Source organism: Panicum virgatum, chromosome 6N, assembly GCF_016808335.1.
Source record: "Panicum virgatum strain AP13 chromosome 6N, P.virgatum_v5, whole genome shotgun sequence".
NCBI lineage: Eukaryota > Viridiplantae > Streptophyta > Magnoliopsida > Poales > Poaceae > Panicum > Panicum virgatum.
The window spans coordinates 30,886,840-30,911,950 of NC_053150.1; the positions used below are offsets into that span (position 1 = coordinate 30,886,840).

Below are 25,111 nucleotides of genomic sequence, written 5' to 3' on the forward strand. Positions count from 1 at the left end.
TAAAGAACCTCCTCAACCTGAGCACTAGTCGATTTGACCCCTAGGGCGCCAGATTGGCCAACCCCGGCGATCCTCCGCCACGGGAGATGGTCACCGGCGACCGGCGCCGCCGCCCCGCACATCCGAGCCCTCTTGGCCGCCAGATCCAGAATCAGCGGTCCGAATTAGATTGGCGTACCGCTTCGCTCCCAACCCCTAGATCAAGATCTGACGGCCCTAATTTGTGCGTACCGCTTCAGCCTGGCAGAATTGCTAAAGAGACCCTGGATTTCTTTTAAATGAACCCGCGGTCCTACTAAGTGTTAAAATATTTCCAACCAGGCCCAGAATCTTTCACGGACCCCCCTGAACTTCTTAGGAATTGAACCCGCCGTCCAGCTCTTGCCTTTTTGCGAGTTAGACCTTAGAACTAATGTTTATTTACATTTTAGTCCTTAGTTTTGCCCAAAAACCCCCTGGAACTCCAGTTTTCTTACAAATAGGTCCCTGGATCTTGTTTTAGGCCTAGATCATGTGTTTTAGCTCCGTTTTAGGCGTTCTTTTTGTCCACACGATTGTTGTAATGCGTAGAATAGTTTTAGACAAGTTTAGTGTGATGTTTTCATGTATTGTTGTACTGTTTCTTAGTTTTTGCTCTTGGTTGCATGTATGTGTATATGTGGACTTGTTTTGGCGTTGCGATCGTGAGTAGGCGTTGAGCTACCGGAGAAGCATCAGTACCAGTGCCAAGAGCCATCTTCGGAACAGTTTGAGCAGCAGGAACAGTTTGAGGAAGGCAAGTATAACATGAACAACACCTATCACTTTAAATACATTTTCATACTGCATTTTAATACTGTATGCATATAAGGACTTTCCTAGCCACTTTATATCCTTTTTATATATCCTTTGGGTTGCATTTTGGTTAGTTGTGCTAGGTGCCGCGCTATAACACACTTGGTCCTTTTTAATTAATTTGATTAATGGTATATGCAACTTAATTATGAGAGTGGCCCGCTTGAGGGGCTCACGTCTCGTTAAAATTGGTTTTGTTAGAAACATGGTTTAGGGGGCCAGCACGGTGCTTACTGCCTGGTTGGCCACTCTCCATAAGGACCGGTTCATAGAGCGACAACCTGGGACAACAGCGCTACCACAAGACTGGAATGGGACGGTCTTGGCTTACTAATTAGGTCATTTTGGTTCGGGAGTAACTTACCGACGGGGCAGGAGGGGTGGTGAGCTTCAATGGTCCCCAGGCTACGAGGCTTGGTCTGCGTACCCCTCGAGGTGGTCACCATCGTTGCGGAGCCTGATTCCTTAGTGGTTACACCTTACCAAAGTGATGTAGACGCGGCCCGATCTTCCGAGAGGTAGGGTAGATTCGATTGATGGAGTACGTGACGTTGGCTATCCGACTTCTAATCAGACACGAATTCGAAGCCTGCAACCGTTACACCACCGCTCCGCTAGTTATCAACCAAGCACAAATTGATTGACCTCGCCGAGAAGGCTTTTCCTGCAAGCGAATCGAAGAACACTAGCAAGAAAGGATAAACACGCAATCTAAAATTGCAGATGTGAATGAAGCGAAATTCAAAGTGGGGTTCAAGAACTCAATTCCAAAGGACTAATCGACACAGTGAAGGAGATCAAGAACAGGGGTCCTGGATCAATGTATAAGGACTTGTCGCCACAGATACAACGATGCAATGTCTGTTCCTCAAAGGAAAACTCAAGACTAAACAAAACCCCAGTCTAAGCAGCGGCGGCTACTGAGTTTATAGAAGAGCTAGGGTGTCCTAGGGTTGGGGCGACCAGGGAGGGGGCGCCCACAACTTGGGCTGAAGGCCCGACACGATACACGGGCCATTGGCCCAAAAGAGGTGGCGCAGCACCTTTCCAGATTCTGGATGTCGAATTGTTTCATGAATTACTGTCGACTCCGAATAGATTTGGACCTGAATCTGGTGGCGTTAGAAAGGTTATGAAATTATATTTCCAACCATATAAAGATCTCCTCAAACGGACTCCGTATGTGGCCGTGGCGTCGTTTTTGGTGCAGACTGTTTCTGGAATCCGAGAAGGAAACGAAGTCCAAGTTGAAGACGAGTCGGACTTCAACGTGTACGCATCCGATGCAGCGATGTCCTCATCACAACGTGTCCTTTGTAACGGCCTCGTAGTGAGTTTGCTAGTCATCTCACCTAAGGAAGTGTGATGAACAACTGGCGTAGCTCACGACTTGTGGGTAAAGATGTGCAACCTCTGCACAGTGTAACACTGGTATACTAGCCGTGCTCACGGTCATGAGCGGCCTAGATCCTCCTTTTGATTAGTGGGGTTATCTTCCTTTGACGAGGCAGGTTTCCCCGGGTGGCTTGGTTTGGTTTGGTTCTCAGTAGTAACATGTTTAATTTTGATTAATTACTATGTAACTGGGTTTATGGTAATTCATCAACTTGTAGTAAATAGTTTTAATAAAATTTTGCCAAGACTTAAAAGCTAATGCAGTCAGTCAGCCAACCTTAGAGTCTCATAGTTTGTGTTATACTTGTTGAGTACAAGTTATGTACTCACTCTTGCCTACTCTACTCTTTTTCCTCTTGGGGACACTCTACTGCTGCTCAGTTCCTGCCGACGCGAGGGAGTTCGCTCAGCATTACCAGGACTACGAGGGCTTCTAGGCGTTCGTCTCCCAGTCGACGTCCCTGTGGTGCCCAACTTCCGAGAGGCTTCGTTTATGTTTTACGCTTCCACATACTCTGTACCAGACTTTTGTCATTATTGTAAAAAAACATTCGTATACCCTTTAATATATCTTTTTACGTGATATGTGCTATGATATACTCATCATTTTGTTGTATATACGCGTGACTTGATCCTGCCACATATATGATTGCTCGGTTTATGTCCTTTTATAAACCGGGTGTTACAATAGACCAGCCAGAAGGTAGAACACTAGGCCAAGTCAGACTAGTGTTCGGATCTTCCAAAGTCATTCCTGAAAACAAAGTCACCACAAGTCTGAGTATACTAATACTCAACAAGACAGATCCGATGGAGGGTGTATAGTAGCCCTTTATCTAGACATGCTAGCTCAGAAAGGCTCTGGGTTTACTTTTGCTGAAAAGCCATAAAGAGTAGGTCCTTAATTTAAATTTTAGCCTTCAAAATTCTAGTTGTATTAACCATTCTAGGTATGCAGATATCTAAGCAAACATGGTAGAAGAATTAACTTCATCCAACCATATTTAGAATCAATTTTGTTCCTTTTCTTACTCTATGTAGCAAAGGGATTAAGTAGTCTCAATCATCGTGAGAAGCGGACGATTCTGAATCGAATTCCAACCTTGCAAGGATAAACCTAGCGCACACACTTGGAGTACTGTCGAGTCACTCCCAAGCAACCTTTTGCTTGTCATTCTGGTTCATGGATCAGTGCCACTCTCCCCAACTACAGAGAACCACCACATCTTTGTAGTCGCGGTGTTGCAACATAATATATATATATATATATTCCTATCTCTAAGAGAGAGTGGGAGGTATGTCCACTTGCCGGGCCCATCAGTGACTAGGCTTGCCGCGTACCATATTTATGGTATGTGGCTAGTACTTTCAAACGCTTAACCACCGCTACTACACACTGCGGCCTTAGTAATTTATTAACACAGACGGATCTCAACTGAAGCTTGTAACCAAATCCGTCCATGGTCCTTATAGTGAATGCAAGAATGTAAACAATCAACTCCTATAAATCTCGCGAGTGACAGGAAATCACTAGACTTTTACAGGTCCTATTAGCATAGCATCTAGGCGGACTCAGTTCTAGTGTTCAATCAATAGGTACCTAGAATTATGCATCTAAATTTTTATTCAACTCCAATAACTTAAATGCACACGAAAACAGTACTGAATTGCATAGTTTAAAATAGTGGGATTATGTATCGGAGCTTGCCTGTATTGATGTCTAAAGAGTCAGTAGACTTTGGTTCTTCCAAATCAGAGTTCGGAGCTTCAGTTAGATCAATGACGATGGCCTTAGCTTCAAAATTATCCCCGCCTGATTCCTGGATGAGTTCGTATGTTCCGTATGCTAATGGGGTGATCTCTATATGAAATGCAATAGTTGGAAAAAATAGTATGGTACTATACTTTAGTATAGCTTTCCTTCACTAAAAAGTTGTGATCTCACTTAATCAAACAATCAAGATGATCCATGTCAAGTACTTAACTACGCAGAATAACATGGAGAAAGTTTTTTATAATAATCCATAGAAGGATTTATTTAAAGATACAAATAATACACAAGGAAGGAAATTTTTGAAAAGAACAAGCCAAAATCCACTAATGGATCAAAAAGAATTATTAAAGCTAGATATACTTTAAAGATCACAAGGCTCACAAGAAAACAAACCTAGAGCATAAATTTTTAAATAAAAGAACTATATCTTACTCCTATTTTTAAAACTAGTTACACAAGGTTTCAAACTAAACCCATAACATCATCAGATAGAGCTAAACACATGGAACACAACAAAATTAATTTTGCACTTTTCTGATTTTTCTACCATTTCCTATGAATTTTCAAAGTTCAACTTAAAAAGGAATTATACTTTTACAGAAAGGTCCTTAGAAGGATTTGAATCATTTCAAACAGGCCCTTGGCCAGAGTCAAAGGGGGAGGAAGAGAGTTGACCGGCCAAGTCAGGCAGCGCTAGTCGCCGGCGGCGAGGGCTGAGGGGCCAGAGAGCAAGAGGAGATCAAGGCGCACCTGCTGGTATGCTTGGGTGTGTGCGGGATGGCTGGAGATGGCTCGTCGGCGTTGGAACAGAGCACAGCGGCGGGGGGGTGAACGCCGACGGCGGTGCTCCGGCAAGGGATCGACTACGAGAGGTGGGGGATAAGCTTCACGGGGTCACTGTGAAGCTAACTCGGGGGATGGGAAGGTCGGGAGGTCTGTGGCGGTGGGTCGGCGGCGGATAGAGGTCGCCGGAGATGTGAAGGGAGGCGGGGGTGAGGGTTGCCAGCGATGAGGACCGGCCGGGGCTTTTTATAGGCCAGACGGGGACAATAAGCGAGGGGAGGAACTTCGGGGATGATCTTGACTGAGGAGAGGCGAATTTGGCGACCAATCGAGCTTCTCCTTGGGCGGTCGGCGAGGTGGCGCACAGAGGAGCTTCGGGGCGTGGTGGCGCGGGGCATGAAGGCCAGCAGATGCGGTGCTAGAGGCGGCGGAGCCACATGCGTGACGCGTGGAGGCGGTGAGCTGGCTCGGGAGGGCAGTTCCGGGGGTGGCCGAGCTCGCCGGATTTCAAAACAGAGGCGGCGGCGGCGCGGCGCATTGTGGAGAGAGTATGAGGCGCCAGTAAGAGAGGGAGTGGGTCCAGGAGGTACCAGAGAGGCTTGGCGGCACGCTAATAAGTGGCGAGGGCAGTCGGTGGGCCGGAAAACTGGCGGCGTGGCGGTGCCGCCAGGGCTCCGAGGAGGCTGGAGGTGGAAGATGGAGTTGAGGACCAAACTGTGATTTGCAAAAAGTCCAGGGGCTGAAGTGAAAACTAAAATTTTCCACTGAACTAGGGCTCAAATGAAAAAGTGCCCAACATGAAAGTTGTTCAAATTTTCAAGATCTACAACTTTCATGTTATGCAAATTTTCACTAGATCAAAGATTTGAAGATATTTTCAAAGATTCAAATAAACTTTATTCCATTAAGGAAAAATACTTTTGATAGCAAAATTTCAACATTTTTGGGCTAAAATGCAATAATGCTACCAAAATAATTATTATTAGCACATTTGCAAGAAAGCCCTTCACAAAGTTGAAAATACTTCCTAAGTCAAAACTTTTTGCACAAAGGGACTTGTAATTTTTTTATAATTACCAAAATACCCTTACTTTTATACTACAAAATTTTCAACATTCAAACAAGAATAAACACATCATTCACACAGTAATTTAATAGCTAGACACCTGAGGTGTCGCAGCCTACCCCCCTTAAAAGAATCTCGTCTCGAGATTCCAGATTAGGAATGGGCTGGGATGTTAGGCACCTGGATTTGTCCTAAGGAAATCGGGAAAATTTCATCGGAGACAATACTCAGTTTCCCAAGTAGCTTCTTCCTCGGTATGATGTTCCCATTGGATCTTGTACATTTTAACCTTTTCTTTTCTGGTACTTCTTTCCTTACTGTCAAGAATTTTCATTGGGTATTCTATGTATGACAGATCTGGCTCTACTTCCAAGTCTTGTTGCTCGATAATTGTTTCAGGGACTTTCACGCATTTCTTGAGTTGAGAGATGTGGAAAACATCATGGACAACTGCTAACCGAGTAGGAAGTTGAATTCGATAAGCCACTGGTCCACATATTTCAAGGATCTCAAAGGGTCCAATATAGCGGGGTGCTAGTTTTCCCTTTAAATCGAACCTTTGAACACCTTTTGTTGGAGATACTCGTAAATATACGTGACCCCCAACTTCAAATTGCAACGGCTTTCTCCTCTTATTTGCATAGATCTTCTGTCTAGATTGAGCTACTTTGAGATTTGCTTGAATAACTTTTACCTTGTTCTCTGCCTCAGTTACTAGATCGAGTCCAAAAATTTTGCGTTCTCCGGTCTGTGACCAACTCAACACCTACGACCATATAACGCCTCAAACGGTGCCATCTTCAAACTGGACTGATAACTATTGTTGTATGAGAATTCTGCTTGAACCAAGCATTTATCCCAGTTCTTGTCATATTAGATGACACATGCTCTGAGCATATCCTCAAGTATTTGGTTTACCCTTTCGATTTGTCCATCAGTTTGAGGATGATAACCAGAGCTATGAATCAACTTAGTTCCAAGAGAACCCTGAAGCTGCTCCCAGAAACGTGCAACAAACTGCGAGCCACGATTAGGTATGATCGTTTTGGGTACACCATGGAGACGAATTATTTGATCAAGATAGATTTCTGCATACTTTTTAGCAGAGTAAGAAGTATGCACTGGAAGAAAATGAGCAGTCTTGGTCAGTCTATCAATGATCACCCATATTGAGTCATGCTTCTGAGATGTGTTGGGTAAGCCAACGATAAAATCCATACTAATGTCCTCCCATTTCCAAGATGGAATTGGTAGTGGTTGAAGTGTGCCCGCTACCTTGAGATGACTGGCTTTAATCCTCTGACAAACATCACACTCGGAAACATACTTAGCCATCTCCCTCTTCATTCTGGTCAACCAATAATTCTGTCTAAGGTCTTGGTACATCTTCGTACTACCAGGATGAATAGAGAACTTGGAGAGGTGTGCTTCATCAAGAATTTTTCTCCGGAGTTGATAGTCTTTAGGAACCTCAATGCGATTATCGAACCATAAAACTCCCTTATGGTCTATATTAAAGCACTTGTACTTTTCTTCTCCCTGGGCCAACTTTTGCTTTATAATTTTGACACCTTCATCATGTAATTGTGCCAAGATAATACGTTCTTGAAGCGTAGACTCCATTGCTATGTGGTTCAAACTCCCTTGTGGAACCATTTCTAGGTTCAATTTCCTCATTTCATTACATAGGATCTTGCTAAATAATTCTGCCTCTGCACAATGGCAATGTGACTTATGGCTAAGTGCGTCCGCAACTACATTTGCTTTGCCAGGATGACAATGTACTTCAATATCATAGTCTTTGATGAGCTTGTTGATGGTTGTTATTGCATAAATTTGATTGTCAAAGTGAACTAAAATGACAACATTCCATGTCTACTCCATGTCCGATCATAACAAAATATTATTTATCTGACGAGTTCCACGAGTTTCGATGTTCTCAAAGTGTTTTGCAGGAATCTCTAATTTTCATAGGTAAAATCTATCTCAAATTAGGAAATAAAGTTCACCATTGCGAACAGCTCGTCGCGCTGATCAAAATGGATATATAATTTGCTATTTTTGGAGCTCCCAATAAATAGTTATGAAATTTGCAAATTAAAAAGGAGTGCTGACGTCATCGCTGACATCAGCACTCCCAAGTCAACGCAACAGCGCATGGGCGGAGAAACGATCCGGCCACCCCCGGTGCGACGCGTGGTGCCGCGATTCAAACCGAACGCGCGGGGGGGGGGGGGCAACTCGTCGCTCCGGCCTGGCGAGCCCAGCTAGCAGCGCGGGGGCGCGCGGGAAGCGCGGGCAGATGCTGCGCAGCTGCGCCCCCCCGAGCCGTCCCGCAAGGGGCATGTGGCAGCCCATGACAGGCGCGGGAGAGGCGGTTCCCGGTCCAGACATGGGTAGGCGCGGTCCGGCGCCCGGTTTTTGCGGTTCAAGCGCCCGGGTGTCCGGTTTTCTCTCCAGAAGCACACAACAGCGCATATTTCCTCCGGTTTAGCTCTGGTTCTCGCCCCTGGAGTGCGGTTCTTCTCCGATTTTCATCACAGGTCGGTGGAGGAGGGGGATACCGATGCCAGGGAGGTCGGTGCATGCCTGTATCACGGTGGAAGATTGTTTCCATCTATAGGGAATGCCCTCTCTCCCTCTCCACTATAAATAGAGGCCATTCCCTCCTCCCACAACACACACCTACACTTGAGCTTCAACTTCTCCATCATATTCTTGTAGTAGAGTCCCTCTAGGTGTTCTCCACCTAGTTGTATATTTAGAAAAGAGGAGAGAGTGAGAGTAGAAGAGAGGAGGAGGAGCCGGGCTTGTCGGAATCTCCTCAGCTTTTGTACCTCTACGGATCTGCTTTGACTCGAGTTGCATCCAGGTTATCTTTCGATATTTCTGAGTTTATTTTTTGTCTAAATTCAGTTCTTGCTTTATTTCACTTATGGGAATTCCGCTCGACCGAGTGCTCTAGTCCAGGTACCGGGTTAGAGTAGTAATCGCTAGCATAGACGTGTTGTCTAGGCTTGTGCGTACCTGAGTTTGCGCCCAACCCCATGGATAGTTGTGGTAGCCCCGGAGGTGACAGCTTCGACTAGGCCTTTGTATTCCACCACGTTCAGGTTGGAGTTTCCTAGGGCTGTTGGCGGCCTGACCCTGATCACCTTTTCCCAGTCTTTTCGAGGATCGGAAAGGTCCCGTCGCTCCGAAGTAAGTGAAGTTTAGTGAGCCTGACCCTTTAGGATCTGATAATCTCAGGAATACCTTAGAAAACCCTCTCATCCTACAAAAACATTCTTTCTACCTTATCTTTGGATGACCTTGGCCCCTCTCTAGTCCACTTCTCGTTCCCCCGTGGAAATCGATACCTTGGAATACTCCGGGTGAAAGCTACAACGGTATCCGTGCGCTTGCGGATTTATCTGTTTGCGTTAACAAATACCAACAGAGCTCTAGCCATCGTCTTTGCCTCATGTTCAGATCAGCTTGTGTGAAGATGTACTTGAGACTCTTATGATCAGTGCAAATATTGCAATGCGTTCCCATAAGAGGATACCTCCAAATCTTGAGAGCATGAATAACTGCTGCTAACTCAAGATCATGAGTAGGATACTTTTTCTCTTGTTTCCGAACTGCTCGTGATGCATAAGAAATTACCCGGTTGTCTTGCATAAGTACGCATCCAAGTTCGGTGCCCGAAGCATCACAATAAACATCAAATGGCTTGGTATTATCTGGTTGAGCTAACAATGGAGCAGTGGTTAATTGTGCTCAGAGAGTGTGAAATGCTTCTTCACACTTGTCATCCCAAACAAACTTAACTCCTTTATTTAATAATTCTGTCATAGGTTTAGCTATTCTGGAGAAGTCCGAGATGAAGCGGCGATAATATCCGGCTAGGCCAAGAAAACTTCTAATCTGATGGACTGAAGTGGGCGGCTTCCAATCCATCACTTCCTGAACCTTACTTGGATCAACAGATATGCCTTCACTGGAGATAGTATGCCCCAAAAATCTCACACTATCCAACCAGAATTCGCACTTCGAAAATTTAGCATATAAGTGATGATCCCGTAATCTTTGAAGAACAACTTGCAAGTGGTTAGCATGATCTTCCTTATTTTTGGAATAGATCAAACTGTCGTCAATAAAGACAATGACAAACTTGTCTAATTCTGGCATAAGCACCTAATTCATAAGACACATGAAATAAGCTGGTGCATTGGTAAGGCCAAAAGACATAACCAGATACTCATAAAGTCTATATCTGGTTGAGAAGGTAGTCTTCGAAATGTCACATGGCTTAATTTTGATCTGATGGTAACCGGAACGGAGATCAATTTTAGAGAAAACCTTAGCTCCGGCTAACTGATCAAACAGGATGTCAATGCGTGGAAGGGGATACTTATTCTCAATTGTCACCTCATTGAGAGGTCTATAATCCACACATAGCCTTAAGCTGTTATCCTTTTTCTTCACGAATAAGGCTGGGCAACCCCATGGTGAAGCGCTTGGTCGAATGAAACCATTATCCAGAAGATCTTGCAGCTGGATCTTCAATTATGCTAACTCCTTTGGTGGCATTCGGTAGGGTCGTTTAGAGATAGGGGCTGTGCCTGGATGTAGCTCAATCACAAACTCAATATCTCTATTAGGAGGTAGTCCGGGCAAGTCATCCGAAAAGACATCCGCATACTCGCATACTACCGGAATGTCCTCGAGTTTAATACCTCCCATGGCAAAGGAACATAGAGTGACGTATTCTTGGGATGGAAGATAAAGGGTAGTGGCTCCTTGGTTTGGTGAGTCAATTTCAACAGCTCGGGAAGAGATATCTAACAGGACTTTATGTTGGGTCATCCAGTCCATACCCAAGATAACATCTATACCTTCTAGGCTTAAAGAAATTAAGTCGGTTTTAATCAACTTGCTACCCAACTGAATTGGCACATACCTAAAGATTCGATTGGAATCTATTTTACCACCAGGGGTGGTAATCATGTATGAAGCCTTGGTATGATTAGGATCCAATCCTAGTCTTGCCCCACATTTAGTACTAATAAAACTATGGGTTGCACCAGAATCAAATAGTATGATTGCAGGCTTATGATTGATAGAAAAGGTACCCGTCATAATTGGTGCGCCCTCCAGAAGTTCAGCAAGAGTAGTAAAGTTGATCTTCCCTTGTTTGACTTGCACGACTGTTGACGGTTGTTAAGTGCGAAATATGACCGTCAACTATACTCAATAAAGAAGGAAAACTATACCTCTTACTCGCATATTTGTATCACTAACCTTGCTCTACAGTTGTTTTCGAGAATTTAAGATTTCAGGAGCACAAGTCCGGAATAAGACGAAAACACGATGAATACGCAGATAGAAGTCACAGACGATCGTGTCCTGTGTAAACATGAGCAAAGGAGGCCCACAAACTAGAGCAAACCGACCAACCATGCCCCGGCACCGACCATCTGACATCAGGACCCACCAGGCAGTGTACCAGAGAAGGACGGTGGCCAGAGGCGGGAAGAGGGGGTCGGCCAACCCCCTATGGAAGGTTTTACCGCTGAGTTTTGGCGGGAAGACTGATCCTATCCTCTCAATGGCGGTTATGCATGTTTCCATGTATAGAGATGGCGGGAACCGACCTCTCTAGCTATAAAAGGGGCCTCCCACCACTCTCTCTCACACACCACTTGGAAGCCTCTCTCTCTCTCTACACTCTCTTGTGACTTGTACTCCTTAGGGTAGTGGAGCTAGGCTAGTACTTCATCTCCTTAGCGAATCCAATCATCCTCGGGGTTGGCGAGCAATCCTCGGCCTCTGGTATGGCTTTGTATTTCGACTTTCTTTATATTAATCATTCAGAGTTCATTCTTAGTTATCTTGCTATTTTCGTAGCTTGCTTAGCCTTGATCAATGTTTTATAAAGTTATATTAGTTGCATGCTTAGACCAGATGATCTGGGTAAGGATATCGGTTCGTTATGCTTTCGGGCTTGCCTTAGCATCTTACCTGTCCATCCGAAGGGTGGGGGACCCGGGGGTGCTAGGGTAGTGACCTCATATGCGGGCATGGTGCCCGGGTATGTGGGATCCTTCGGATATGACGGTACTCCACGGTGTGATTGGGGTAGACCGCAGGTGGTGACAGCCCTGTCGGTCCGCCGGGAAGCTACTTCTCGGTTAGCGTACTCCCCGATGTTCGGGTACGGTGTAGGAGTTCATGCAAAGATGAAACGAGACTGGATGTTCTCCATTGCGGGTCATTCTCCCCGATGTCCCTAATTTCCCGGCACCTGTAGCTCTAAGCAATGCAGCTAACGTAACTTATCCACTAACATGATTAGTATATCATGAATCTTTGCCTATGCTCCCACTAACCTTAGGATTGCTTGTTATTTCTTTATTCATGAGAGTTGGCTATTCTCTGTGTGTCACATTACCCCTGATTATCTTTATCATATATCTCTTACCCCTGTATAGTCAGTGGTCTTCATCTTGCTCATACGTGTCATGGTTATGTAGCTAAGTAAATACACTTTACACAACCTAGCCATCCCTTGGGAAAATATAAATAACGATACCCTGAATACTTCTGAGTGAAATGCTACAACAGTATATCCGTGCGCTTGCGGATCCTTCTGTAAACGTTAAGACATACCACATGGCATTTTCGAGGCGCCATTGCTAGGAACTAACCACTCCTAGTGATGACGCTAAGAAATGCCAACAAGCATTTCTGGCGCCTTTGCCGGGGATGGCACTAGGTGTAAAGTATATTTACTAAAGTACATAAACATGGCAATATAAGTAAGAGGTAGCTACTGCTTATACAGGCCAATGTGTTTATCTTTTTGTTTTCTCCTGATTGGATGAAAACAGGGTAGTGTTTGTCTGGTTTCTTCTTGCCGACAAATTTCATTGAAAATCTCGAGAAGCTCGTGAGAAGGGTCCGACCTCGCATTGTTCCTCCTCCGATCTCGCAGTCGACAAGTGAACCAGCTTCCCAAGCACCATCAACTGAACTCATGGCTGAGTAGACTCTCCGCGACTTCTCCGTCCCCTCAGCTGCCAATGTGGCAACTGGACCAAACGTTGATGTTGGGGACGTGAACTTTGAGCTGAAGTCTAGCCTCATAAACATGGTGCAGGCTAGCCCATTCTGTGGCAAGCCGAATGAGGATGCCAACGCCCATCTCCAGAACTTTCTGGAGCTTTGCAAGACCGTAACCATACGGGGCGTTACGACTGACGCTATCAGGCTCCGCCTGTTTCCTTTCACCCTCCTGGGGAAGGGGAAACAGTGGTTTTATCGGAACAAGGAAGCCGTCTGCACGTGGGACAAGTGTTCCATGGCGTTCCTCGCGAAGTTCTTCCCGTTGGGCAAAACCAATGCCCTACGTGGAAGAATTTCAAGTTTCCAGCAGACAGGGATGAAATCTATCCCAGAAGCTTGGGAAAGGCTGCAAGAGTACATACTCGCCTGTCCTCATCATGGGATGGATGAGTGGCTCGTGGTACAAAGCTTCTACAATGGGCTAACGACTACATCTAGAGCCCATCTTGATGCTGCTGCTGGAGGAGCCTATCTTGATCTCACGATTGGCAAGGCTACGGACTTAATTGAAAAGATGGTCTCCAACCAGGGCTGGAACGAGGAATGTTCCCAGCCCAGAACCAAGGGCGGAATCCATACCGTCAAGGAGACGGACATGCTCGCCGCCAAACTGGACCTCCTACTCAAACATCTGCACGAAAGGGCAGAATTCAAGAAACACAAAGAAAACTACGCCCAAGCTATGAACTCGTACTCAGCGTGCGAAGTTTGTGGTGACAGTGGACATTCGGGGAATGACTTCCCCGAGACCCGTGAAGATGTAGCATACATCAACAACAACAACAACACCGGGTTCCGTCCACAAGGAGGCCAGGTGTGGGGTCAATCACGCCCACCATTCCAAGGAGGAGGTAACAACTATAACTCAAATTTCAATTCGAATTTTAATTCAAACCAACCCTCCTTGAGAGACTTAGTCTTTGGCCAAGCTAAAATAAATGAGTCTCTAAACAGAAAGCTTGCTGCTAATGATAAAATTTTGGAAAGTATTCATGCAAAAGTTGAAATTCTTTCTTCTGCTCATAAAAATTAATTAAGTTTCAACAAAATGATAGAAACACAGCTGGCTCAGTTGCACGCTGCTGCTCCTGTCTCTGAAGACGGGAAGATTCCGGGGCAACCCGAATCTTCCGTCAAAACTGCAAATATGGTGTCTACCGGGTGGGGCAACCTTCCCCGGCAGACTTCTCGGACTAACCATGCAGGCAGGTACAATCCCCCAAAGAATGATACCTGGGATGGCCTGGTGGCAGCGATTCAAGAAGATCCAGGGGTCCCCATGATCAGCTGCTCAATCTTCGATCAATACTATGAGCACACGCTCTGCGACCTGGGGGGCCAGTGTCAACATTATGCCCATGGTGATTTACGAAAAACTCTTATACCCTGCTCTCTCTCTCCCCCAACATACATGTGTGTGTAGCTCGCAGACTCTACAATAAGGTATCCCGAAGGGATAGCCAAGAATGTCCTGGTCCGCGTACGCGACTCCTTTGTCCTTGCAGACTTCGTGGTCATGGATATAGAGGGTGACCGCGGAATCGAGCTCATTCTTGGGCGACCATTCCTGAGGGCCACCAGAGCAAGAATCGACGTAGGAAGAGGAGAAATCCGCTTCCACGTCGGGAAGGAGGACATGTTCTTCAAATTCAAACAGAGGGAAGAGCAGTGCATCCTGCATCGACAGGATGATGAAGGGCAGGCAATTTGGGATGCACCAGAATCCCCATTGTCAGAACCTACGACCACACGATCCAGAAGAAGACAATCAAAGAAGGTGTGGCGTAAGGTCGCAAGCTCGTCCTCATCTAATTCTCCAGGACGAGCCGAGTAGTGGTAATCACAGCAGGAGAAAGGTCCCGCTCGTCAAACTCTAAATGGCGAGCCCTTGCCGAAGGTAAATCGGTACGTATCTCATAATCACCCGCCATCATTTTTTTCTTGATTTTTTTCGATTTTTCCCACTACATGTTTGAATTTTCTAAAACACCCATGCATGCTAGAAACTTTTCTAGCACTTTTTCTTTCTTTTACAAAAATCCAAAAATATTTCTGAGCATGAAAAACCTTTGAAAAATAAATTTAAGTATCTTTCGAAGCAAAGTTTGGCCGGGCATCAAAGTTTTCAAAACATATGGCCGTTAGAGAGCCCCTGGGCCCTGGCTGTCAGCTAGTGGGCCCACAGGGGGCCGGCCGAACCCTAGGGTCGGCCGACCCCACCTGGCAATGGCTCTCTGCCAACTTTTTCCAATGGCCAGTGAACGTTGTGTGCAGCTCCTAGCCATTGTGCCCGGGCATTCTCCCTTTAAACAGAGGCCGAGGGGTGGGTGTTGAGCTCTCTTACTCAACTCTCATTCACTCACTCTCTCTCAAACTCTCTCAAACTTTGCTCTCGGGTTTTCATTGGATTTTTGCTCAAGATTTGAATTCAAGAGACCTCTCTCTCACATTTCTTTGCTACAAGAAAGAAGGAGCAACTCATGGGTAAGAACATTCAATTCGGTTTCACTAACGTAACCCGTTTCGAGTTGCACTTGTGTTTGTTCCATCATGAAATGCTTAGGGCAGAAGGTTTCCGGCACATTCAAGAAGATGACGGGTGGAAGTTCATCCTGTTCTCGGGGTGGCTCGAGCTCGTACACACCTGAACCTACGCCTACACCAAGCACAATGGACTATGAAGAAGAAGAAGAACACGAAGAGATGCAAGACGAACCGCAAGCCGGGGTCATAGAGATTGATGCAGAAGATGAACCGTACCTCGACTTGCGGGATGATCGTGAACGACAAGGCTACGCCATCCTCAAGAACAGAAGCTTCGTCCATACCCGAGCCTTCGATCCGGACCTCCTCATCAAAACAGGTATGTACGAAGAATTTTCTAATATTTGGCATGAAATTGGATGGGATAACTTCGTTCCCGTTGAGGAGTATGGTTCTCGACTCCTCACCATCCAATTTCTTTGCACTCTTCGGGAGGTGGAAAACGGGGTTTATTTTCGACTTTTCGGGAAAGAATATTTTCTTTCTTGGAAAACTTTTGCCGGCCACCTCGATTTCAATAAACGCTGGCCTATTTCTTTGGACCAAGCTTGCCGAGGTTTTAATCGTCATGAGTTTTGGGGCCGGATTTCGGGTCAAGTTGTCCATGACAAGTTTTCACCTCAGTGCAGCGATATTCGTAATCCAACTCTTCAGTTGATGCACAAGTGGTTGACCATCACTCTCTTTCCGAGAGATGATGTCCGACCCGTGCGCAACGATGAGTTGCTCATTTTATATGCCTTGGTCAACAAGATCAAAATCTCCCCCGCGCAAGCTTTGGTTAAGCAATGGCTTTCGAATTTCAAGATGACGGGTCCTATTGAGTGCACTTCTTTGATTACCCGCATTGCTACACGTATCGGTGCCTTAGAGGGGAATTCTATTCCTTTCATTGAGGGCGACCGTGTGTATATTGATGAGGATTATTTGATCCAAGGTCACACACTTAAGAAAGGCCCGAATGATTCTTTGGTTTTCTTCTACATGGGCTATACGAATGAGATTCTGCTGCCCAATGCGGAGTTCCATTTGTATAATTGCCATTCGCTAACCATCCTGTGACACCTCTGGTGTTAGTTTAACCAAAGCCAGTCAATTAACATAACTTCACACACAAATGAGCTAAGAAAACTTAAATAAGAACCCTATGTCTAGTTCTTGCACACTTGAGTGTAATGTATGTGTGCATGTGTTCGAGTGCAATGTGTTTGAAAAACAATAATTGGTACCCTTTTAAACTTGACTGACATGTGTGGTAATAAGGCAATAAAATACACCTTTCATAATGAGCTATAAACTTTCTATGCAAATCAAATTTAAACTGGAAAACCATCAGTTGCAATGGTTAATGGAACCATTCATGATTTGTGAAGATCCACTAGTACAAACAAAATAATAAAATAAGGCCACAAATATTCAACGCACAAGTAGTTCAATCTTGAAATTTCTTTAAGGAAAAGAAGACATAAAACATACTTACTTCAGAGGTCTAGTAAGAAAATATTTAGTTCTTCCTTAAATGACAAATTGGAGTTGCGAACAAACTGAAATTTTGAACAAGGGACTATAAACATTCCTTTAGCACATAATAATAATAAATATTTATAGAAAACAAGAATGCATCCTTGTATATGAGTATGTGTGGATATAAAACTTGTTCCTTTAATATTCTTGAACTTTCATGCTCAACTGGTCAAAAATGTAGAATAAAGACACACTCATATTTTTGGGGCACATAGTTTAATTTAAAAAGACTTTTGCTAATTCAAAATTTAAACATTCAAATAAACAAGAGTTCTATTTCTAGTGTTAAGGAAGTTAAAATAACTTCAAACCAATGCAAAGAAGCATATGAAAATGAATAGGCATATTCACCATGTCATGTTAAACAAAAGCCTAGTTGAAGCCTAGGAGTAAAAGTGCCAAAATTCACATGAAATGATAAGTACTTTAAATGGCAGTTTTTTGAAATAATTAAATAACTCTCAAACCACTGCTCTAATGAAAAAGTGCATAACACGAAAGTTGTAGATCTCGAAAAACTGAGCAAAAGTGGTATTCAACACTTTTTCATTTGAGGCCAAGATGGAGGAGAAAAATTGAGTTTACATAACTGGATTTTGAACTTCGAGAAAATTACAGAACTGCCACTGCCAGCGTCTTCCACCTCCGTCTCCCTGCACCTCGTCCACCGGCGACGCCGTATGCCGGCGCCGGCCACCTGGGCGGACAGGTGCCGAGCCCCAGGCCCAAACCACACTGGCCGCCCCTAGACTCGCCCCAAACCAGCTCTCCTGGCGCTGCACGGCCGCGACACGCGCCCCTGCTCGCCACGCCATCGCCATGGCCGAGCAACGTGCCGAGTCCGCGTCCTCCCCTAGCTGCGCGCCTCCCCCAGCACCGTCCTCCCCAGCAAACTCGCCCCCAGCTCGACCTTCCCCTCCTCCCTTGCCTATAAAAGGCACAGCTCGCCCCTTCGCGCGTGAGCCCGCCCGGCGGACTGCCATTAGCGCCGCTACCCAAGCTCCACCGTGGAGCCATCGCCTCACGACCCCATTGTCCAATCCGAGCAAACCCCGACCTTCCTCACCTCACACTGGACCTCTCCAGCGCATACTCAAGTGCCCAGAGCCACCAGACTCGCCTAGGAGCGCCGCCGCCGCCCATTATCGCCGGCGAGATCCGCCCAACGATGAACCCCCATCTCCAGCCTTCCTCCACACGAACCAACCCCCAGAACGGAAGCTCCTCGGCCTCCTGAAGCTCTCCGACCCGTCCCCTCCCTCCTTCCCCCACTGGAACATCGTCGCCAGTGACCACAGTCACCGCCGTCCGCCCCTTTCCGTGGAGCCGCCGCTGCAAACCACCTTCGCTCCTCCCACGACCACCCAAGGGTAGCTCTCGAGCTCCTCATCCTTTTCCCCCACTTTCCCCTCGCCGCCGGTGACTCTCCTCACCGGGAAATGCCGCGCCCTTCCCTGCTCTGTTCTGAGCCGTCCGCCAGGGACTTCCCCTGAGAAGAAACAAAAATCCAGGGGCCTAAGTGAAAAACATACATGAACACTAGAATCAAAAGCTGCAAACTTGTAAATTCCATATAAAATCGTATAAAATTCAGAAAAATATAAAATCAACTGTTCTGGAATCCTTAGAACAATAACTACAACTTTTGTTACAGTCACATGTTCATAGTTTGCTTTTATTTTAATCTAAGAAAAAGACTAGTTCAAATGGCACATAAATGTTCTAGGAGTTTGGTTCAGTAACTATGCTTGATTTTTGGATATGTTGAACTTAGTACTGATATAAGGACCTGGTAAAAACATGAGCTCTGTTTGAAATTGTTTGCTTACTCAAATGATCAAGAATCCTAAATCTACTAGTATTGCTCATGTATTAATGCTGGTAGAAATAATGAGGTTCTGTGTATGAAACTTTTTCCTTGTATGCATGTCACTAAAACCTTACTGTTGCGCAAGTTTGAGAAATTATCGAACTAATTAACCATATATTTGAGTTAATGCTTGATAAATAGGCTTTATTTGTGATATATAGTTCCTGTGCTTAGAAAAATCTAGGTTTATTTCTGAAACTTTGTTTTAGTCATATAAACATTACTGCAAAGTTTGAGCACCATTTACTGAATATTATTACAGTTATAATCCATGCTTGAGATATCATGGTTAGTTTTGCTATTTTTGTTCTGGAAGCAATCTGTCATATATGGTCTTCATCTTTGTACAGGTTACTAGATAGAATGAGAACTAGCTATGGTCAAAGTTTCACATGCAGTACTGGTCATATTAAAGTCCAAATGAATATGCATGTTCATATCTAGTTTAATAAATGAGTAATTCATCTTCTAGAAATAATGCCTGAAAATTTTACTGAAGCATTTTTAGTCCATGTTTAGGCTCTGGTCAAATCTTGAGATACATAACCTATGCAGAACTCACTGTGGAATTTATTCTTAATGCTAGCATGTTACTTTTGTTAATTTTATAACTCTGTTTATATGAGTAGATAAAATCTGGAAAATTTTCAGTACGGAGTAGATGCCATGTATATGCTCCCGTAAAATTTGTAGCACCAGAACCCATGTTAAACGTTCTGTGCAAAAAGGTGAATCAACTAGAGTAATCTACTTACATGAATAGTTATGGTAAATGCTTATGGTTAGATGCTGAAATTTATGCCATAGATGCTAGAGTATATGATCTGTGTTACATTAATTTTTCATCACTAGCTCATGAGTAAATTTGTTGTTATGAAATAGTGAAAGCATGCTATGTTTTAATGATAAAAATGAAAACCAAACAACACAGCTCTTTTATGAAGTAAAGTGAATTTAAGAACTACTCTATAAACGATTGCCCAGAAAATAAAGTTAACTAAGACCACCACAATAAACACATGCTATATTGGACTACAACTTTATAGTGAAGGAAAGAAATATGTTTATATCATGTTGTAACAATATCATTTCTGCATGCATATAGAAACGGTAAATCTACTCGACGGTGGTTACGAATTGGTGCCCGCGGAATCTCGTGTTGATCAGGAGGTTAATTTGAACTGTGCTAACCTATCTCAAGGCCTGGGCCAAGCCCCAGAAGTTTTTCTACCTGACAGTGCCCAAGAAGGCAAGCCCCGGTGCATAATCCCATTATTTTACGTTTTATATACATTCCACTATTTGTATATGTTGTAATAATTTTATTGCGCATTTAAATTTTCTAGGAGTTGATCGAAAACCTTAGGTGCATGATCCCAAGGTACCTATGTTTGTTATCTGGATCTTTTTCTCGACTAGTTGCCCCGCTAACTAGGTACGGTAAAAGTCGAGAGGTTTCCTGCCTCTCGTGAACAAATAGGAATTTTACTGACTTTAATTCCTGCTGAAATATAAGGACAATGGGCGGGGTTGTGTAGTTGTGATACCACGCTGGTGTAGGCAAAATGGCTAAGGTCGCGGTGTGTGGCTCATTTCGTTAAGCGTTTGAAAGTACTAGCCACATACCGAGAAATATGGTAATCGGTAAGCTTAAGTACCTAATTGGACCGGCGAGTGGAACAACCCTTCACCCTCCTAGTAGAAGTAGGTTTTATTTTTGTCCGGACATACGGGTGCAGAGACGTCGGGCTCTGTAGTCGGGGAGGGTGACCCGGATCCACGGACTGGAAAGAAAGGGGAAAAGTTGTGTGGGTGACTTGGTTCCCATACGTGTGGTCTAGGTTCCCTTGGCCAGGTTGAAATTCGATTTAGAATCGTCCGCCTCTCACGGCATGAGATTGCTTAATGTTTTCGGTCACACAGAGTAACAAGAGGAACATGATGATGATAATACTGCTGGTTGATTAAAATGATTGCTCTACCAAGTTTGTGTAGAGATAGATGCAAACTTAGAATGGTTAATCCAACTGGAAGATGGCTAAATAAAATCTGAAAATAAGGATCAACATTTAGTAGTGTTTTTGGCAAAACGAACCCCAGCAACCAAAAAGACTTGCATGTCTAGTTATCAGACTATGTTATATCCGGTGACGGGTCAGTCTTGCTGAGTATTAGCATACTCAGCCTTGCTTGTGGCACTGTTTTTCAGGTACTAACTTCGAAGATCTGTTTGCGAGTCTTACTTGGTTGTGTACCTTGCCTCCGGGTTGGTCTTTTGAGTGGGATGGCCCTTCAGCTGGTGCTGACCACCCTCCCGCTGAGTGACGCTTTCGTACGGGCTCTATCGATGCGTCACGTTATTTTGCTAGTTATCTTTTAATGCTTCCGCTGAACAATGAGACTTGAATAATTTGAGTAGATGGAACTCTGTAGTACTTTACTATTCTGAACCTGGTTTGTAATAAATTTCCTTTCCGCTGCAATCACTCTGAGATGTATGAAATGTTCTGTGTTGTAATCTCTGGGCTCACCTTCATGTGAGTGTTGTCTACTGATCCTGGAATAGCGTGGCTTTTATCGAGGCTTCACTCGAGGAACTACCGGTGAGTGCCAAGTTGGGTCAGAGTTGCTTAGCAACAAAGATCAGTGCACCCGGGCCTAGTAGTTTTGGGTGGTTCCGCCACAGCTGGCATCAGAGCTCGCAGATAGCCTACCAGAGATGACAGCCTCGGTTTTCAAAACAACAAATTAAAACTTGACTTCAAAACTGCTAAAGTTTTTGAAAAAGTCTAGGATCTCCAAGGAAAGTTTAGAACGTAAAAGCCCTAGGGGATCTTATGGGTATAATCAGGTGGCTTATATTGTATGGCTAACTTCCAGCACATTACTTTTCAGTATTTAAATTCTGTAATTTAAATTATGCAACTACATCGTCGCCGCGGAGGTATGCTTACTCAGTCAGCTGAGGGAGTCTGACCTTCCCATCAGTGATGCGAGCCGAACGCTGGAGCTCAAGCAGTGGCCTACTTGAGCTGCTGCCCATATACCAACTCCGGTTGATTATATGGGGAGTAATGGTTCGAAATTGGAATTCAATTCCCCGTCAAAGACGGTACTCAGTCAATACGTTGTTTCAATAACGTATGCTTAACGTTGTCCATACAGCGGTAATTGTATGGATGCCGGTTCTATAGTGATCGGTAATGTATGGAAACGCTTTCGTGAGTGCTGGAACGAAAGGTTCATTTTATATACTGTCAATTTTCTGCAGGTACGCTAACTCGAAATCGAATTCTAGGCTATCTAGCTATATCGAGTAGCTACATAGTGAGAGACGTAATATGTATGCCACCAAAGTCAATTGTGTAAGACCATGGTTACTTGGCAATTCTTTTTCTTTGGTGAGGACGATTAGGATCTTCATTCATCTCTAATTCATCATCAAATAAATGTGCAAAGAAACCGCAATAAAAAAGGATGAGAACCTATCCTTAAGGATAATCTAGGTAATCTGTAAAATCTGGAATTCTGGATTCCTCGAATTTTTAAAATATGAAAATCACATCGAATCAAGTTCAGGCTGCAATAAGAAATGTAGCTAAATACATTTCCAACCTTCTGTAAAAATTTAAGAATTTTTGAAGTTCTCTACCTTAGTGTTTTCAAATTTATAGTAATCTTCTGCAAATCTATTAATTCGGAGCGGTCTGTCCAAACGAAATTTTTCTACCACCTTAAGATGCTTATCTGAAAAATCGTTCAACACAAAAGTTTTAGGTAACTTAACAAAGAACTCACTGAAAACTTTTGAATTATCTTTGCCAACTGGTTTGGTAGATATGGTCAAATTACTCACTCTCTGGACAATCTGTTTTATGGTTTCACATCCCTTCCAAACCTTGAGCATATCACCTTGTTTGGATCTGAACTGTCCTTAGTGTTGAATAGATGAAATGTTCCTCACTACCTTGGGCATCTTCTGTAATATTTTGAAATTTTTTGAATCACTATACAATAGAGAACACTAGAGAATTTGTTTCCTCTGTTTTTCTGTCTAGCCGTAGCAGTTCTGCCATTTGAATTTTTATATCAACTTAAAAACCTCTAATGCAGAAAAGTTCAACATGAAACTTGTAGAAAACTTAACAATGACACTTCTGTTAAAATTTGAGAATTTTATGCCAAGTAGATTGTCCCTGGTAAACAAAACACTAGCCCTCTGGTTGCTGAGTTTTCTGGGTAGACAGCAAGTTGAGAACTTGAGAACATGACCACCTTAAAATCTAATTTGGACCTAGGCCTGGTTAGACAAAATTGTGTACAATCATATTAGGAATGCCCTAGAAAAATTTCAAAATTTTTTGGACCCCTCAATTTAGAGTGATGAAACTCTAAACTTGCTTCCGGTACAATTGAAATCTCATTGTCCAATTTATATCCTACGGGATATTGCTGAAATTTTCACCCTTGTAGATGACTCTTCTTGGATATGAGTTGAATGCCAAAGTGGTCACAAATTACATGATCTAGATTCTCACCAATTTTCAGCTTCCTGGGACAAGTATACTATGAGCTATAGGCAAAACCCTATTGCCCGGCCTGCTGAAAAACAGCCAGAACAGAGAAGCAAAGACCGAATATTTCAACCATTTTAACCATTGTTCTAGCCTTGGGGTTGAATACCAAAGTTTCTCCAAACATCCTAAGCTTCATGGCTACAAAATTTCAACTTCATTAGATGTATATAGTAGGAGTTATGGCCTAAATACAGAGACTTTGTTCAGAAAACCAGAGGTGTAGTAATGGACAATTTCGACCATCTTACTCTTAGAATTGGCCTCTAAGTTGACTACCAAAGCTGTAGAACATGAAATTATCTAACTCCTGTCAAAATTTCAAGGCATTTTGATGAACGGAACGCGAGTTATGAGTTTTCTCGTAACCTGCAGCTTCCTGCACGTTCGGTTAACCATGCCTTTCGAGATCTACTCATCTGCCCATCTACCCTTTGAATCATACCAATGTTAGGGACCATATTGCTGGTGTTAACCCTTCCATATTGTTGAAGCACAATGCTCTCCAACCTCAGGATGCTGGTTATCAATAGCTCAACAAAAAGAAGAATGACACAAGGGATGACTGAAATTACTTGAACGAGTTGAAGGAATTCTCATTGCCCTTCTTGCTCAAATGGGTCTTTTGAAAACTAAAAATAGGTGCACAAAAATGCTAGAATATCATGCATAATCATGACTACAACATTCATGCAATACTTGCGGCAAAAGTACTACCGATGCATTGTTATTACATTTCCACGATTTAAATCACATATGCATCTGGGAAGGAATTGTGAATATTATCTGGCTCTTCATCTTCCTTTCTTGCCATGAGCATTAATTGGGTTGCTATGTTTTACCTTGTCGTGGTGTTCGTCACTAACCTAAGGTGCCACGACGGAACCTAGGGCCTCGTGTGTGCTACCGCAACACGATTGTGCTACTAGGTGCGCGCTGGTATCTTGGTTAGTGAAAGTGACTCCTCGGCAATCTGTTTGTCGCAACCTGAATAATGTGTTGATTTGCTTGAAGTTCTATTTTGGTTCAACAGAAATTAAGAGTACTTGCCTGATCTTCCAGTAGCTAATCTGCATTGCAACCTGAGCACCACATGCCATATGCATGATCATCTTACCAAACAGATATGCCACATCATGCATCTAAACCATGTGCATCAACAGTTACACACCATGACCCGCACATCAACCAACTAGCATTGGACAAATGCATCAAGCCTATGAATTGCTATCTCAAGTATGGTCATCTCGTACTGCATTGCATCATACTATCCATACCATGAGTGCATAAACTAAATGCAAGCAACCTATCTGCATCTTAAGTTGTCATTGTGTATCATCAATCTCATGACATGTTGGCATCTCCACCATACATCATGACATTGAACTAGTGTGCATTTTTCTCAAAACAAGTACCGACTATTAAATAAAAGTATCCTGAGCAAGAATGTCTTGAGAAGAGTTTGTTTCTGCAAAAAAAAATCTCCATCCTAGAAGGCAGTCAGATGTAAGCGGACCAGCAGGTACAGAAGGAAAACCCAAATCTTAGACCTGGCCAACTACCTCAAAATAAGTTGAGCCTGTGGAATAAAATGTAGTAAAACAAATCTCCTTACTGCTGTAAAATTTTGAAAATTT

The 25,111-nt window shown here is 43.8% G+C and overlaps 1 non-coding gene across 1 annotated transcript; it reads right to left on the reverse strand.

Moving 5' to 3' along the window:
* Positions 1–13,239: 13,239 nt before the first annotated feature.
* Positions 13,240–13,346, reverse strand: LOC120680311. Its single transcript, XR_005677583.1, has one exon. It is a non-coding gene; the product is annotated as a small nucleolar RNA R71 (small nucleolar RNA).
* Positions 13,347–25,111: the final 11,765 nt, after the last annotated feature.